Raw genomic sequence first — 16,848 nt, 5'->3', positions numbered from 1 at the left:
AATTGCTTTTACTACACTGGTGGAAATCCCTTCCTGCTTTTGAGTCACGTGGTTAAATGTTGCGTTATGTCCAAATTCTAAAGAGGCCCATGGAGATGTGCACCTCCCTGCTGGTGTCTGAAGCCCCAGAACGCAGCCATTTATCCTTGACTTTAAAGCATCTGCTTTGGATGTCTACCCAGTGGAGGCCAGCATGCTCATTAGAAGAGCCTTCTGGAGTTAGTGAGAGCTTTCTGGGGTTAGTGAGAGCTTTCTGGAGTTAGTGAGAGCTTTCTGGAGTTAGTGAGAGCTTTCTGGAGTTAGTGAGAGCTTTCTGGAGTTAGTGAGAGCTTTCTGGAGTTAGTGAGCTTTCTGGAGTTAGTGAGCCTTCTGGAGTTAGTGAGAGGCCTTCTGGAGTTGGTGAGAGCCTTTCTGCAGTTAGTGAGAGCTTTCTGGAGTTAGTGAGAGCTTTCTGGAGTTAGTGAGAGCTTTCTGGAGTTAGTGAGAGCCTTCTGGAGTTAGTGAGAGCCTTCTGGAGTTAGTGAGAGCTTTCTGGAGTTAGTGAGAGCTTTCTGGAGTTAGTGAGAGCTTTCTGGAGTTAGTGAGAGCTTTCTGGAGTTAGTGAGAGCTTTCTGGAGTTAGTGAGAGCTTTCTGGAGTTAGTGAGAGCTTTCTGGAGTTAGTGAGAGCTTTCTGGAGTTAGTGAGAGCTTTCTGGAGTTAGTGAGAACATGTCTCCAGTCTCCTCTTTGCTCTTCTGCCACATACATGTGTTATCAAGTTCCTAAGGAAGTTCTCTACTTTCTATTCTCCTAGTCTTAGAGTGATATTATCCACAAGACAAAACTGTCCCGTGTAAAAAACCCAGCTAAGGTGGGAGCTCAGATCCATGAAGAATGACTGATAATGGATGAGGTAGTCGTCATCTTGTGACGTTGTTATGGGTGTCAGAGGCCCCATGCATTCACTGTCTAGTGGTCCTGAGGCATCCAGCTGTCTGTACTGAGCTGAACTTTTTCACAGTTTGCCTCTCCCTCTGCATGCTGAGCATTCTCGCTGCTGTCTCTGCCTCCCAAGAGTAAACAAAGTGGTGTCTGCAGAGAGCTCTTGCCTGGTTCCTGAGCGTGTGAGCTGCGCCCTGCATTGTTACTGGTTGTGAGGCAACCTTTCCTGGCATGGCTTCAGAGCTACAGGGCTTTCCACCTCTTCATCAAGGAGGGTGACTCCCAGGAAAGTTTGCCTCTGCTCCTGCACTGCAAACACCTAACGCCCTGGGATGAGAAATTCCCAGAAGCCAGTTACTTTGAAGCAATAATGGTTCTCTGGTACTTCATGGCCACCTCCCACAACCCACTGTTTTCTTTTAATAGTGAAGTAGGTATACACTGGTGCTAATGTGGTCTGTGCTTTCTCTCTGCCCCCACTGAGGCCGCTCTTGTGCCTGCTGGGAACCCTATGTGGTACAAACTTGAAGTGTGCTGTGTTCAGGAAAGCAAACCTTTCCTTAGTTGCCACTCCACCTTCCGGCAGCTGGAGGGGACACGGGGTTAGAGTAGGCACAGAGTCATTCGCCCTTGGCTTTGCCACTTTTTTGACGTGTCTTTCGGTAAAGAAAAATCCATTCATTTTCCCTGAGCCAAAATTTCAGTGCAAGCCTTTGTATGAAGGGCTGTAGAGATGACTCACTGGGTAAGAGCACTTGCTGCTCTTGCAGAGGATGTGGGTTTGGGTCCCAGAACCCACATGCTACCTCACGACCTTCCAAGTGTTCTGATACCTTTATCTGACTCTAATAGGCACCAGGCATGAGCATGGCCCGTGTACATACACGGAGACACACACATACTCATAAAATAGATTCTATATGGTGAGAACAGGGCAGCCAAGGGGAGGCAGTAGGTAGGTTTGAAAAAGAATGGCTTCAGTGCGTCTGTATACTCTAGCTCAAGGCCAAGGACACACCACTGTGGCTTTCGAGTGCCACTGCCTCATTGCCATCCTACAGGTTTATCTGGTTCTCCCTTTTACAAAAACTAATGAACTTTATACTTTTGAGGAGTTCCTAACCATTTAGAGAAAGTAAGGTATAGTTATCAAATTTCAGCCCCGACAGAAGCTCCTATTATCAACACCCCCTACCATGCGTGCCTTTTACACCAACATTGGCCCTCTGTCTACTGCTGCCCAAGGCTGTAGTTCATATCAGGTTCACTCTTGGTGCTGTGTAGTCTATGGGCTCGGATACTGCACCACGTACAACAGCTTTACTGCCTGCAACTCCCCTTTCTGCCACCTATCCGTGCCTTCCTGACCACGGGTTTTGGTCTTCATGCTTCATCTAGGATATCCTATCACTGGGGCCATACACGATGCAGATTTTCTTGCTTTTCCTCCTTCCCTTCCTTCCTTCCTTCCTTCCTTCTTTTGAGATAGGGCTTTCTAGTGTTGGCTGTCCTGGAACTTGCTCTGTAGACCAGGCTGGCCTTGAATTCAGAGATCCATCTGCCCTGCCCCTGCCCCTGCCCCTGCCCCCTGCCCCTGCCCTGCCCCCTGCCCTGCCCCCCTGCCCCTGCCCCTGCCCCCTGTTTGTTGCCCCTGCCCCTGCCCCTGCCCCCTGTTTGTTGACCTGGCTGAAGGACGTCCTGGTTGCTTCCAAGTTTGGGTAATTATGACTGTAACTGCCATAAACATCTATATATAGTATTTTGTGTGGAGGAAAGCTTTGAGTTTATTTGTCAAAATATGAAGAAATCAGTCACTGGGTGGTATAAAAAATATATGACTAGCTTTGTTGAAACAAAAATAAAACCAAAAACTGCCCAGCAATCTTCCCTCCATTACGTTTCCGGTTATTTTCCCACATGATCTAATCAGATATTTATTTATACAAAGGGTCATATGAGCTTACTTGCAAATTCCATTCCTTGTCATACTTGGCCTGGTTGCCATGTTACCAGAGCGAGGTCAGGATTTTGTAAGCATGCAGGAGCCAAAAGGCCTAACCTTTCTTTATAGCACCTTACAAGGACTTATGGAGTAATCTTTCAATAATCTGGCGGCCTTCTGGCTCTCTGCTTCCTTCTCTGGGCACAGCGAGCTCCTGGTTGGAGTGCACCTGAGCTGGAGCTGGCGTGCGGGTTTAGCCCAGGCGTACAATTTGGTTTAGTAAATGTCAGCTGTTGTTATTATTACTTCTCAGCAAACTTGTTACATTAGCAATCACACCTGCACGCATGCTTGTAGAGGTTGGCGCTCACGTCTTGGGACTCCTCTAAGATTTATTAAAACCTTTTCAGCTGTGGGTTTCACCTGCCTGGTACACTGAATTATTTATCATGATTGACCATGATGCTAGCTAATTTTGTTTTATATATATGTATGTAAGCAGCTATTTCCAGATATTTAGAGATATTTGTACTACATTGGATTGCAGCCATATATGGATTCAAAAGTGTTTTTCCTCCCCAGTGTTTTTGTTACCTAAATAGAAACCCACAAACAATTGCCAGGAACTCTCGGCAGAGACTGGTGGCAAGGAAAACATCTGAGCTGACAGCAGCCTGGTGAGAAACGGCCTGCTCTAGCGGTCTTGGGCCTCTCGCTCTGCTCACCAGCCTCATACTGGAACACCTGACTTCCTGCTACTGCTCATTGCCGCAGAGACTCCAGGGTGATGCCCTGCACCCTCACTAACCCTCTGTGCTACAGAGAGACATGACTGGGACGGCTGACTTTCTGCATTTTAAAAATCTTCTCTCTAGTGTCCTGGAAACAGTACCTGTATAAACTGGTGACATGAGTGTTCCATGGCGTGGTAGACGTCAGAGAAGAATCCAAGGAGCAGACTGAACATTGCCTGGGTTATCTGTCACGGAAAGAAGGACGGCAGGGGATAAAGAGTACAGAAAGCATGGCGAGAGAAGCGGGAGCAGCGAGACCGCACAGCTGATACAGCTATAGGGAGAACGAGCGGCTGGGGGAGGGAAGCAGTGAACTGGAGGGAGTTTAGAATGGGTAAGGAGATGCCGAGGGCTAGAATACTGTAGCAGAGACGTCGGAATGTGTAACATGTACTTGTGTCGCCAGCGCCATAGGTTGGTGTCCGGTAAGGGAAATGGCTCCTTTTGGTAGAGGGGAAGCAGGTTCACAAGTTCTGAGGAAAGCTGGCTTTTGTCTAACTGTTAGAAATTCTCCTACAGTTCGGGTTGAACCCATTTTTGGATATTTGGACTGTCTTTTGGGGAAAGGTGTTTTCTTTGGACCTAACAGTGTCTTTGTATCGTGACTATTCTGGGTTCTCTGCTCAACATCTGGTTCTGTAAACCCCAGAGGGCATCTTTACTTGTAGACATCAATATTTAATGCCTGAAATATTCATCCATCCATCCATCTGTCCAACGAATGTTTATTGATAATCTGCTGGGCACCAGGTGATGTCTTAACTTCAAGGACACTGACAATGTGGACAACTTTAACTCTTGGGGCTGAAGCCCTCGTGAAGAGTGATATATGAAGACACCCTGTCTCCTCCTAAGGCTGTGTGGAAGCCAAAGCAGAGTCAGGTTTGAGAACGAGAGGCTCTGCTGTATTTGTAGGATGCCATTTTGGATGTAATCTTCAAGTGAGCCACACACGTTAAAGAGACTTTTACTCACCTGGTATAATTGTATTCTTGAAGGTTCACTGCCTCTGTCTGCTAACCTAGTCCTACTCCTGGAAGCTTCTAGCCTCCATTCAATCCTATCCAGGCCTATAACGTTTTCTGCCTCTGAGACTTAAACTATGGACTAAGCGCTGGCTGGCTGGCTGGCTAACTCAGCTGTTTTGGCTCAAAACTCATTCCGTGCTGACTGATTCAATCTGGTTTCTCTTAGTTTCTTCTGAATTGTTTTGCTTGGCTTCATACTAACCATGGCAGTCTGTTCTAATCTTCTGGTTCCTTCTCATTCTGTGGCCCATTCTGTCTTCGCCTGTGTCTAGCTGGCTCTCTCTCTGCAACCCGTCTCTGTGCCACTGTCCCAGTAAACCTGCCTTCTCTCGTCTCTGCACTGCCCCTCAAGTAGCTTCCTTTTCCTCTCTCTTCTTGTGAAAATACTCAGGATATTTACGAAAGCTCTAGCATGAGTACTTTGCAAAGATCTCGGGATCGAATTGTGTGGACAACGAGTGTCTACTTTCATTCACTTCTCCCACCTGAGAAACCTCTTAAATGCAAGTGTTCTCTCCTGGCCTTCCTGCTCTCTCCCTTCAAATCCTCTTCTGTCAAATCTCTCTGATTTGTCACTTTGCCACGCAATTGAACATCACTTTCAAACATGGGGTGCTTCCCTCTACAAATTAACTTTACCTTCATTGTTTGGGATTAAAGGCTCGTGCTGTAGAGGAGTGTCTGTATTCCAGCCAGAGGGATTAAAGATGTGTGCTAAAGCTGACCCACGGCACAACTAGAAACAGCTTTATCCCAGAACAAACAAACCCCCCAAAACCTAAAAACAGAGGCACAAAACCAAACCAAACCAAAACAACCCAATACAATCTCATGGTTCATGATATGATCAAATATCCTGCAACACACACAGACATGGAAATGAGCATCATTATGGGGAGACAGAGAGAGAGGGAGGGGGAGGGGGGATGGGGAGAGGGAGAGGGAGAGGGAGAGAGAAAGAGAAATGGCCAGATAGGAACATGTGTTTGGAGATGAGCCTAGAGGCTGGCGTTGGTGGGAGTTGGGTGGATTCAGGGGTGTGCTTGATACTAGTGCCCTCAGCTGGGGTCACAGAACAGACTGAACATTTGGAACCGATGCTGTTCAATTAAATGGAGACGTAGCAGGCAGCCCAGCAAACAGGAGTAGGTGCTGTGTGCCTTGCTGAACCACTGCATGTCTGACCCGCTGTACACTTCATAGATGTACCACATTTACTAAGAGGTAACACTGCTGTGCCAGGGAAATGTTAGTGATTCCCCCCAAGACACAGACAGGAGCCAACCTGCTGCAACTCACAGCAGGGTCTCTATTCTATTTGAGCTAGCTCACCACCACCACCCCTCACCCCCCAGTGCACCACTGTCACACACGGGGGAGCACCAAATGTCTATCTGGGTGAGGCTTTATAGTAAGCAGCAAGCAGGGGGTTAGTGTGCAAGCATTTCATTGTAAAGCTACTGTGGCCTTTAACATAATTGGCTGGTGCTGGGACTCATATCATAAACTTAATTTCTCTTCTCCTGCATTGGTGGTCGTTAGGCAGGGGGTGGGCTTAAAACCTGGGGTGCAGGTTTGTTGGGGGAGCAACCTGGAGAAGCTGGTCTTGTTGAGGGTGTAACCTGGAAAAACTGATCTTTTGGGGGATTAGCCAAGAGGCTGGAGCTAGGCTCTCTGGTTTTGTTGGGGGTGACAACTTGGAAACCGATGCTAGGTACCAGCCTGTTACTTTACCTGAGTTCAAACTTAGGTCAGGTTCTCTAGATGGAGTCTGAACTTAAAAGATTTGGCCTCTCAACACCATTTTAGTGACTTATCCAAAACCCCAAATTAGTGGCCTGCAGCCTGCACCATGGAGTCTTAGTGGGGTTCACACTTGAATAGTGAAGGGCACGAAGCTGGGGTGAAGAAAATCAGACATGGAGGCTCTGGGGAGCCTGGCTCCAGATAAGGAGACTCAGGAAAGCTCTAGAATGAATGCTTTGCAAAGATCTCAGGATCCAGTTGTATGGACATCGAGGGTCTGCTGCATTTGCTTCTCCCACCTGAGAAACCTCTTAAATGGCAAGTGTTCTCGCCTGGCCTGCTGGGATGACATCATCTTGACTATTGTTACAAATGGCCCTCTAGACACCCTATTGTAGTGGCTCTCAACTTGTGGGTTGTGACCCCTTTAAGGCGGTTGACCCACCCTTTAATAGGGGTCACCTAAGAAAACACAGATATTTACATTATGATTCACAACAGTAGCCAAGTTATGAAGAACAAGAAAGATGAATTTATGGTTGGGGTCACCACAACATGAGGAGCTGTGTTAAAGGGTCGCAGCGTTAGGAGGGCTGAGAAGCACTGCCCTATTGTCTTCAAAGTTTACGTCCTTTCCCAGGAATGATCAACACAGCAGGTCATTACCTTCCTCACTCTTTATTCTGTATGTTGAAGACTCAATGAATATGACCGATGGAATCAACAACTGGAAACTATTTGAGCAAATGAAAACAAGGCAGCATCGTAAGAAACAGCTGAGCTAAATGTGTCACATGCGCTATCTTTTAAATAAAACACCTGGTGGGAGACGTGGCTCAGGTGGCTGCTCAGGAAGCTAAGAGTGAACACACACGCAAGCGAAGTGCCCGAACACATTAAAGTACCCACAGACATTAAAAGGAAAAGCATCAGTCTTAATCTGAAGGAGCTTGAAGAGTTATGATAACCGTTTCCCGTGTTTCAGGGCCACGTGTGCTATATTATTAATTACTCCTTACGTCCTGGTCACTCTGCCGTGTCTTGCGGGGAACATTAGAGTCACCTTAGATGAAGACACAGACAAGGATGCAGGTAGTTTCACTACACCTACTGCCACTCCTAAAAAGTCACCGTGATTCCTGGGGTGTCCCCAAGCTTCTGGGTTTAAGACCTTAAAGAAATGTGTCTTCCAGGCAGGCATGGTGGTACACCCCTTTAATCCCAGTGCTCAGAGATCTCAGTGAGTTCAAGTCTGGTCTACACAGTGAGTTCCAGGCCAACGAAGATAAACAAAAACGAACAAATAAACCCTGGTCGGTAGCACATAGGGATCATTTGTATTATTACTGAAATTCTTTACAAACTTAAATTATTTCACAATAAAATAAAAAAAAGAAACCGATAAATATTTGGAAGGGAGGGAGGGAGAGAGGAAGGGGGAACCATCTGGTAATTGCTTTCACAAGACATGGATCACACTGGTACCCCGATGGAGGACTTCCAGCCTCCAGAGCCAAGAAGCTGGTGTTTATGGTTTATGCTATCAGGACAACGATACTTATCATTGATGTTCCAGTTGAGATGCCCAGCGAAGTACTCATCTAAAGTGAATCCTGGATACTCATGGGGAAGGTAAGATGAGAGAAAAGGATCAGAACCAAGAATCTCACAGATATTGTATCTGTGGAGGTTTGAAAGAAAATGGCCCCCATTGGCCCATTTGTACTGGTCCAGCCAATATGAAGTCAAACAGTCCTCTAAGGGGAGGTTGTAGGAAAGAGAGAAAAAAGGATGCAAGAGACAGATATGGGAGGGCTGCAAGCCACTACCACACCAGCCCCGAGTGTATTTCTCACGGCCTCTTATACTACAGTACTGTGGGGAGCAAAGCCACAAGCTGACACAAACAATATTGCTAAAATATACACAAGGCATTTATTCTCACCCCAAAACCTCCCTATTCTTTCCATCAAGGTCAATCGAATCTTCAGTCGCTTGCCTTGAACCTTGGGTGCACTTCAGCAGGCTGGGAAATCTACTAACAGACTGTGACCTGCCTTGACTCAGCCTGGAAGGCAGTCTCTCTCTGTCTCTGTCTCTGTCTCTGTCTCTGTCTCTGTCTCTGTCTCTGTCTCTCTCTCTCTCTGCTTCAGAGAAGCAGGCAAACAGCTCCTGACACCATAAAGAGTGGCACTATTAGGAGCTGTGGCCTTGCTGGAGTGTATGTGTCCGTGTCGGAGGACGTATGTTTCAGTCACTTCCGGCTGCCTGTTGATTGAGATGTAGAACTCTCAGCTCCCTGTCTTGCACCCTGTCTGCCTCCAGGTCACCATGCTTCCTGCCAGGATGCTAATGGACTGAACCTCTGAACTGTAAGCCAGCCCCAATTAAATGCTGTCCTTTATAAGAGTTGTCCTGGTTGTTGTCTCTTCACAGCAATGACACTCTAATGAAGACAGCGTCCATCATTCTTTCCCTCTCTCAGGAGTCTGTACAGCAAGGCCAGTGGAGACTGTAACTCCAGGAAACTTGGAGCTCTGTGCTCCCAGCGTGCACAGGGCATTTAAACGGCTCCTCTGTGCTCATGGACGATGCAGGCTTGGCGTCTTCCTCTCCCTAAACTGAAGTGAGCTGCATCATTCACATCAGTGAGGGCCCTGTGGAGGTTAGGGAGCTAATACAGGCCCAGGCAATGATGCTCACGGCAGTGTTCAGCGGTGTTGAGAGGTGACACATCTAGCCACACAGATGACTTAGCCACTGGTGAGGTCCCAGCTTACTGGGCCTTTCAGAGATGAGGTCTACATGGCTTTGAGGAGTATACCTCGGCTCCAGGTCTCATGGCCCTCTATGGTCAGGTCTCCTCCACAAGGTGGATTTTGCTAGTTTATGCCTGTCTGCTCACGCCATTTAGCCACTGATCCCAGAACAAGTAAGGAAGGGTTCTTCTACTCAGAACCGGCATAGGACAATGAGTTTATTGAGCTTACTTACAGGAGTGTAGAAGACCCTCGAAGACTTTTGTCACTTAAAAGTCTACCTTATGATAGATGATAAACACACAGAAGCTCCATTATGGAGTCCCCTTTCCAGACATTAACTCTTAGTATTAGTTATTGTTGTTGTTGTTGTTGTTGTTGTTGTTGTTGTTAAGACCGGGTCTTACTATGTAGCTTTGGCAGAGCTGGAACTCACAGATCTCCTATTGCTTCTGCCTCCAAGTGGTGGGATTAAAGGTGTGCTCCGGCATGCCCCATCCCTCTGTTACTGCTAGTTTCTTCTTGTTGATAATTACTGCTTTCTCCTTTCCTATTTGTTTGTGTGTGTGATTGTGATTGTGTGTGATGTGTATGTATGTGTGATTGTGTGTGTGATTGTGATTGTGTGTGATTGTGTATATGTGTGAGATTGTGTGTGTGAGATTGTGTGTGTGATTGTGATTGTGTGTGATTGTGATTGTGTGTGATTGTGTATGTGTGTGTGAGATTGTATGTGTGTGATTGTGATTGTGTGTGATTGTGTATGTGTGTGTGTGAGATGTGTATGTGTGAGATTGTGTGTTTGTGTGAGATTGTGTGTGGGTGTGATTGTGTGTATTCATGTGTGTGTGATTGTGTGTGTGATGTGTATGTGTATGTGATGTGTATGTATGTGTGATTGTGTGTGTGATGTTTATGTGTATGTATGTGTGATGTGTATGTGTGTGTGATGTGTATATGTGTGTGTGATGTGTGTGTGTGTGATGTGTATGTGTGTGGAGTGTGTTGTGTGATTGCCTGTGTATGTGTGTGGAGTGTGTGTGTGTGATTGCATGTGTATATGTGTATGTGATTGTGTGTATTCATGTGTGTGTACAGGCGTGGGGACACCAGACAACAACTATGGAGAGTCCCTTATCTTCTACTGTGGGTTTCAGTGACTGAGCTCAAATGGGCCTTCATGGCCAGTGCTTTTACCCTCTGGGCCATCTGGTCATCCCTGTTCATCCTGTTTTGTTTGTTTTGTTTTGTTTGTTTGTTTGTTTGTTTTTTGGTTCTTTTTTTTTTTTTTCGGAGCTGGGGACCGAACCCAGGGCCTTGCGCTTCCTAGGTAAGCGCTCTACCGCTGAGCTAAATCCCCAGCCCTCATCCTGTTTTGTTATTTGAAGATGTGAGGTTGCGGGAGGACTTGATACATCCTTCTGTGTTGGCAAACTTGGCAAGAGGGAGGCTGAAGCTTTTGATACTTAAAAGTATGTGGGCTCTGCTCCCCCTCCCTCCCTCCCTCCCCTCCCCCCTCAAATCTCCCTGCCCTGTTGACCTTCATTGTTCATCGAGGGAAGTAAATACCTCCTCAACTAAGGCTCTCCTCCTGCCTCTGTCCCTGCCCACTTGTCCGAGGGACCAGAGAGGAGGCATCCGACAGGTGTTTTCAGAGAATGATGGTCACAGGGTTGTCATTTTCTGGTTTTCAGAAGAAGCTAGAAACTTGAAAGTTTATGAAAAATATTTGGGGTTTTCAATGTCATCAGCTAATTAAAACATCTTAAAAACCCCACATGCTTTCAGAGGTCAGAGTTCATCCATCAACCCCAAGAAATACTGGGTGTTCTATACATAGTCTATTTGGGTTGGAAAAAATGCCCCTGGAGCCCAACAACTAACCTAAGTGATCTTGCTCTGCTTGGGCTGGTGGAATAGACAAGATTCCTGAGGTGTTCTGAGCTCTGTGGCCAAAAGCTTTGTGGTCATTTAACTTGGTCTGTAATTGCTGGCTAGGTAGATCCTGACAAAAGTGCACCTTTCATGAGCCAAGCCCCAAGCATGTGCATCTGACTCTGTACCGCACCCAAGCTCCCTGAGTGTTCTTCAAGAGTCCTTTGGCCCTCTCTCCCTGGCAAGCAGCCGGACTTTGTAGGCGATGTACAGAATGTATCCACTTCCCAGGAGTGCCAAAGCAGAAGGAACTACGGAAAGTTACATTGTTTTGTCTTCTGCATACTTCCTCCCCCAAACCGCAGACCTCCCTGCCCCTGTGTCACCTAGAGTCCCGCATTGGACAAAGCTCCTTGTTCTAGGCTGCCATGTGTCTGTGAGTGACCAAACGTTTCACTCTCAATATTCTCTTTGTACAAGATGATGTGACTGGCATTCGTTGCTAATAATAGATTTGTAACAGATGCCCTCATTGTTGGGTGCTGGGTACATGCAGTGCAAATTAAAAACCCAAAGACAAAGGGTTCAGATGCCTGACAATGTTAACAGCAGGGCTTACTGCTAGGACCAGGGCTGGTGCTACACTGGGCAAGGGGAGGGGGCAGACTCCAGTAAGACTGGAGAGTTGAGTTCATAGTGTGGATGCTACTGGGAGTGTAGGTGGAACTCTCGAGAGAAGGGACCAGGAATAACAATAGTGGAGACATTTATGTGAGCACATGTACTAGTACAGAGGTCTGTGGTGGAAATGACAGTATCTTGTCACTGCTGGACCCAGGAGAATCAGAGAGCCAGGCTAGATGCTTCACCTGGATCCTGTGCTGACTCTCATTCTTTTCGTTTCTGATGACAAGTCCTCCCTCACTGTGTCAGAGGAGGTGGCCAGCTATGAATCTTTGGGGTCTAAGCATGACTACCTCTTGCCTGGTCCTCACAATGCTTTTGCCTCTCTCTTTGAGGCAATCTAAAAGTGTTTCTTAGCATCCCCAAATGTCTTCTCCCCATTGAAACTGAACTTGCCTGGCAAGTGTGGGAGTTAACACAGATCACTCTGGAGGAGAATGTCTGCCTGTATCTGTGACTGGAGATACATTGTATCCGTGACCTCCCAGGGAGAGCCACTTGCTGATGGTGTTAAAATTGTGGCTATTTCCTGTCCTTATGACCTAGGGGCTAGCACGGTGCTGCCCAATATGTGATCAAAACAAGTGGACTGACGCTCTTTGCTCTGGGGAATAGTGATGGAAGGGGGTCTGGTCTTCCTTTGTCTTGAGCAGTGTCTTCCTCACAGCCCGAGGTGTCCTTCAGCTCTTATTCCTGACTTCCCTGTGTGCTAGAATCATAAATACACACCCCCACATCTTTGAAAAGTATTTGTTTATTTTTATGTGTATGGGTGTTCTTCTGAGCAGATGGCTTCCGGTGACTGCATGGTATTAACAGCCTCCAGGTAGATGAAACCAAGCCATTTATCCCAATCTGGAGACACGGCGTTGGGTCTCAATGCTGCATCTTCCATCCTGTATGGAAGAAGTGAGCAGGTGCTCGAGCCACAGGGCAGTGGGAAGAGGATGCTATGAGGGATTTCCTGTAGTATTTACTTGCTGAATCTACTGAAGTTACGGACTTCAGGAGCCTTAAGTATTATTTGATTTTCATCCATGTGAGTGCATGTGCATATGCATGAAGGTGCATATGAAGGCTGGAAGAAAACATGGAGTGCACTCAGACATCATCTCCTTTGACATCAGATCTCTCCTTGGCCTGGACTTTCCTAATTAGTCCAGACTGCCTGACCAGCAACCCCTTGGGATCCTCCTGTCTTCTCTTACGGCACGGGATTACAGCATTGCCATGACACAGGTCATGTTTGTATACATTCCAGGGATTGAATTAAGTCTTCCTACTTGTGAGGTAAGCAAGTTAGCACACACTTCCCTCACATATTCCCGGCTTAACACCTTCTAAGTCTATATTTAATCTTTGCTGCCCTGTTACTGTCTGAGCAGCCACCCCTGAATCCCCCAACCCCTCGTAGGGCCACATTCCTTTCCCATCTACATTGCTAGATGCTTTCTCTCCTGCAGTTCTTAAATCTGATCCTTCTCTCTCCACATCATGGCAATTCTCCTCTCTCCTCTCCCTCGCTTGGTCCCTTGCCCACACAATCTAAAAGTCCCGCCCAGTCTCCCTGCCCAGCCGAAGGCTATAAGGCAATCTTTATTATCAATAGGAGCTAGCTGGAGGCAGGGACCTCAGGTCTGAAGTGCAGCTCGTGGGAGCCAAAATAAGACAGAGCACTAGAACCAGTTCCCAACAGGAGGGGCGGTGCGCACTTCATGCTCCTCTTCTGTGAGACCGGAAGTTCCCTCAGGCAACTATACTTTAGCTTTTTAAAGTGCGATTAAAATATAGAATTAGCCATCTTAGCTATTTCCAAGGGTGAAAAGTACATTGTCGTGAAACAGATATCAATGGCATTTTCTTCTTGCAAGCCTGAGTCTTTGTACTCAACTGAATACTGCCCAGTGTTACTTGTGAACATTATTCAAAGTTCAACTTTACAGAAAATGTCACGTCTACCCACAGGTGACCAAGACCCTATGTCCTCATCTACGTTGTTCGGTCTTGTCTTTCACTATGGGGTGATCCTACCAATGCCTCCCGGTCTCCCATTACCTCATCTCTGCCGGTATCAGGCAGAGAAAGAGTGAAGTCCAACTCCAAAAAGGATTATTTCTCAGTTTCCTAGCATCTCCCAACTCAAATCAGGTTAACCTCTGTAGGTTGATGTCATTATACAGGTGAAGGCAGACAAGATAAAACGAGGCCTGTCATTGGACGAGAAGGAAGGATGGGCGGGAAGTTTTAGGGGAGGGGAGAGGGGCGGGAGCGAAGAGAGGGAGGTGGGAGAACATGGGGCGGGAGCACATAGACACAGGTTATTATGACTATTTTTAAGGGATGGGTGTGTACAGGATTTTGTGCTGTCTAGATGGGAAAATTACATCTAACCAATTGGATCAGAGGTTATTATGTGGTGTGTCCTTTCATGTGGTGACTTAATTTGAGTTCAAGAGCGTGTATGGTGGCGGGATGCACGGGACCCGCCTTGAAGTTGGGATGTGTATGCCTGATGTGGTGGAAACCTACCCCGCCTAGAGAGATTGCTGCCAGGCTCAGACCGTAGCTGAGTGAGATGGGGCGGAGCTGAGAGTGAGAGGGGGGTGCCCGCTGGAATGGCTCAGACCGCCTGGGTCAGAGAATACGTGGGGGGCAGTGTGGAGCCGCTGACATAAATTAGTGCTGGCCTGCGGGAGCCGGAACTAGAGAGAGAGTGCCCGCCAGAGATGTGCAGGAACCGTTCTGCCCTTTTTTATGTTTTACCGTAACAAACCTCATTGTGTGTTCTTTAATGCTAGAGGCTATAGAGAGGAGAGCTGAAGACACGGCCTGAGGCGCTCAGAAATGACTGCCTATTGTAGTTAGAGCTGGATTCTAACACATTGAGACTGCACTAGTTTCTGCCACTCCTATTATCTACCTAAACGGTCCTCCGCACCACTGCACGGAGATAGCTTTGCTCGTCTTTGTTTCCTGACACAGCTCAACTCCTACGGTGTGGAGGTTAGTGTTGCCTGACCTTGCGTATGTTCAGAACCTGATGGCTTTGTGAAGTCCCCATGCCTTGCTCTTCCTGGTCTCAGGAAGAAGCTTCTGGAGCTTCCCTGACTTACGCTTTCTCTTTGGCCCTTAAAGGTTCTGGGGTGAATCTTCAGGGGAGCATGGGGACCAAATAAGGCTCAGCTTCTCTGACTGATCAGCAGTTAGTGCAGTCGCTGGCTCACGGTGGGCATGTAAGAAACTTTCTGGCTTCTTCTCTGGGAAAACAAGCAACCAACCAAATGGCAGATGACAGAATACAGCAAGAGGGAGAGCCCTGAGTATGCAGTGGCCCAGCATTAGGAGGCCACAGTGGCTTCTATGAAGGATTTGGCAGTGGTCTTACGGGCTTTCGGTCATGGCTGAGGTTTTGGTTATGGTCAAGGCCCTGGGATCATGAAAGTAAAGCCAAAGACAAGGAGTGTATCCCTGCCACCAAGCTGGGCCCCCAGGTTAAGGACATGAAGATCAAGTCCCTAGAGGAGATCCATTTGTTCTCTTGGCTCATTAAGGAGTCAATAATCTGAGATTATTGACTTTTTCCTGGGCACATCCCAAAAGGACGAGGTTCTGGAGATCCTGCTGGTGCAGAAGCAGACTCTGACTGGCCAGGGGGCCAGGTTCAAGGCTTTTGATGCTATTGGGGACTTCAGTGGCAATGCTGGTCTTGGTGTTGAATGCTCCAGAAAGTTAGCCATTGTCATCTGAGGGGACATCATCTTGGCCAAGTTCTCCATCATCCCTGTGTGGAGAGGCTACTGAGGGAACAGATTGGCAAGCTGTTCCATGCAAGGCGACAGGCGCCGTGGCTCTGTGTTGGTGCGCTCATCCCTGCCCCTGGAGGCACTGGCATTGTCTCTGCTCCTGTGCCCAAGAAGCCAGTATAGATGACTGCTGCACACCAGCCAGGGGCTGCACTGCCACCCTGACAACTTTGCCAAGGCTGCCTTCGATGTCATCTTCAAGACCTGCAGCTACTTGACCCCCGACCTCTGGAAAGAGGCTGTGTTTGCCAAGTCTCCTTACCAGGAATTCACTGACCATCTTGTGAAAATCCACACCACAGTCTCTCTTCAGAGGACCCGGGCTCCAGCTGGGTCCACATAAGAGTTTCCATACAAGAAAAATAAAGAAGAAAGAAACTTTCTAAGAATGAGGCCCAGGTACACCATCATGAAGGCTCTCAATTGTCTGTAACTCCAGTTCTAGGGGGTTCCACAGCCTCCAATGGTCTCCTCTGGCACCAGGCTCACCAGTGGTTCGCTTACCATATGCAGGCAAACGCTCACACACGTAAATAGGAAAAGAGTCATTCTGGGAACAAACGGACTGGGGCAATAAAGCCTAAGTGAGGCGTTGTAGGAAAAAGAGTCTTCTTTTCCCCCTTCCTTATCCCCTTCCTTCCTTCCTTCTTTCCTCCTTCTTCCTCCCTCTCCCCGTTCTCACTACATGGAATCTGTCTTTACAAGAAGCACATAGTTCACCTCTGTCTTAGTTAGGGTTTCATCGCTGTGAAGAGGCACCATGACCAAGGCAACTCTTAAAAAGGAAACCTTCTAATTGGGGCTGGCTTACAGGTTCAGAGGTTCAGTCCATTATCATCACGGCAGGAAGCATGGCAGCGTCCAGGCAGATGATATTGGAGGAGGTGAGAGTCCTCCATCTTGATCAGCAGACAGCAGAAGAAGACTGTGTTCCGAAATGGGTGTAGTTTGAGCATATATGACCTCAAAGCCCGCCTCCACAGTGACACACTTCCTCCATCAAGGCCACACCTCTGAATAGTGCCACTCTCTGTGGGCCAAGCATTCAAATGCATGAGTCTACAGGGGCCATGCCTATTTAAACTACCACAATGTCTACTGTGAAGGTAATTATGGCATAGGTGGAGGAGGAAATGCTGTGCTGAATAGGTACAAGTGGAAGGGGATTTTAACCTCTAGTTGGGTGCAGAGTAAGTTTGAGCTTGTTAGGAAGGCCGAGGGCTTGAGGGCGTGAGGGTGTGGGGCAGACCACAGGAAAGAGCTAGCCAAGGGGAGAGAGAAGAACTTCCTGATGCA

The 16,848-nt window shown here is 47.5% G+C and overlaps 1 pseudogene; it reads left to right on the top strand.

Moving 5' to 3' along the window:
- The first annotated feature begins 5,620 nt into the window (after positions 1 to 5,620).
- Positions 5,621 to 16,002, top strand: LOC116906621 (annotated as a pseudogene).
- Positions 16,003 to 16,848: the final 846 nt, after the last annotated feature.

This window comes from Rattus rattus, chromosome 8 (assembly GCF_011064425.1).
Source record: "Rattus rattus isolate New Zealand chromosome 8, Rrattus_CSIRO_v1, whole genome shotgun sequence".
Taxonomy (NCBI): Eukaryota; Metazoa; Chordata; class Mammalia; order Rodentia; family Muridae; genus Rattus; species Rattus rattus.
Note: the sequence above shows the minus strand (reverse complement) of the source record. Positions and strands in the feature narration are given on the sequence as shown.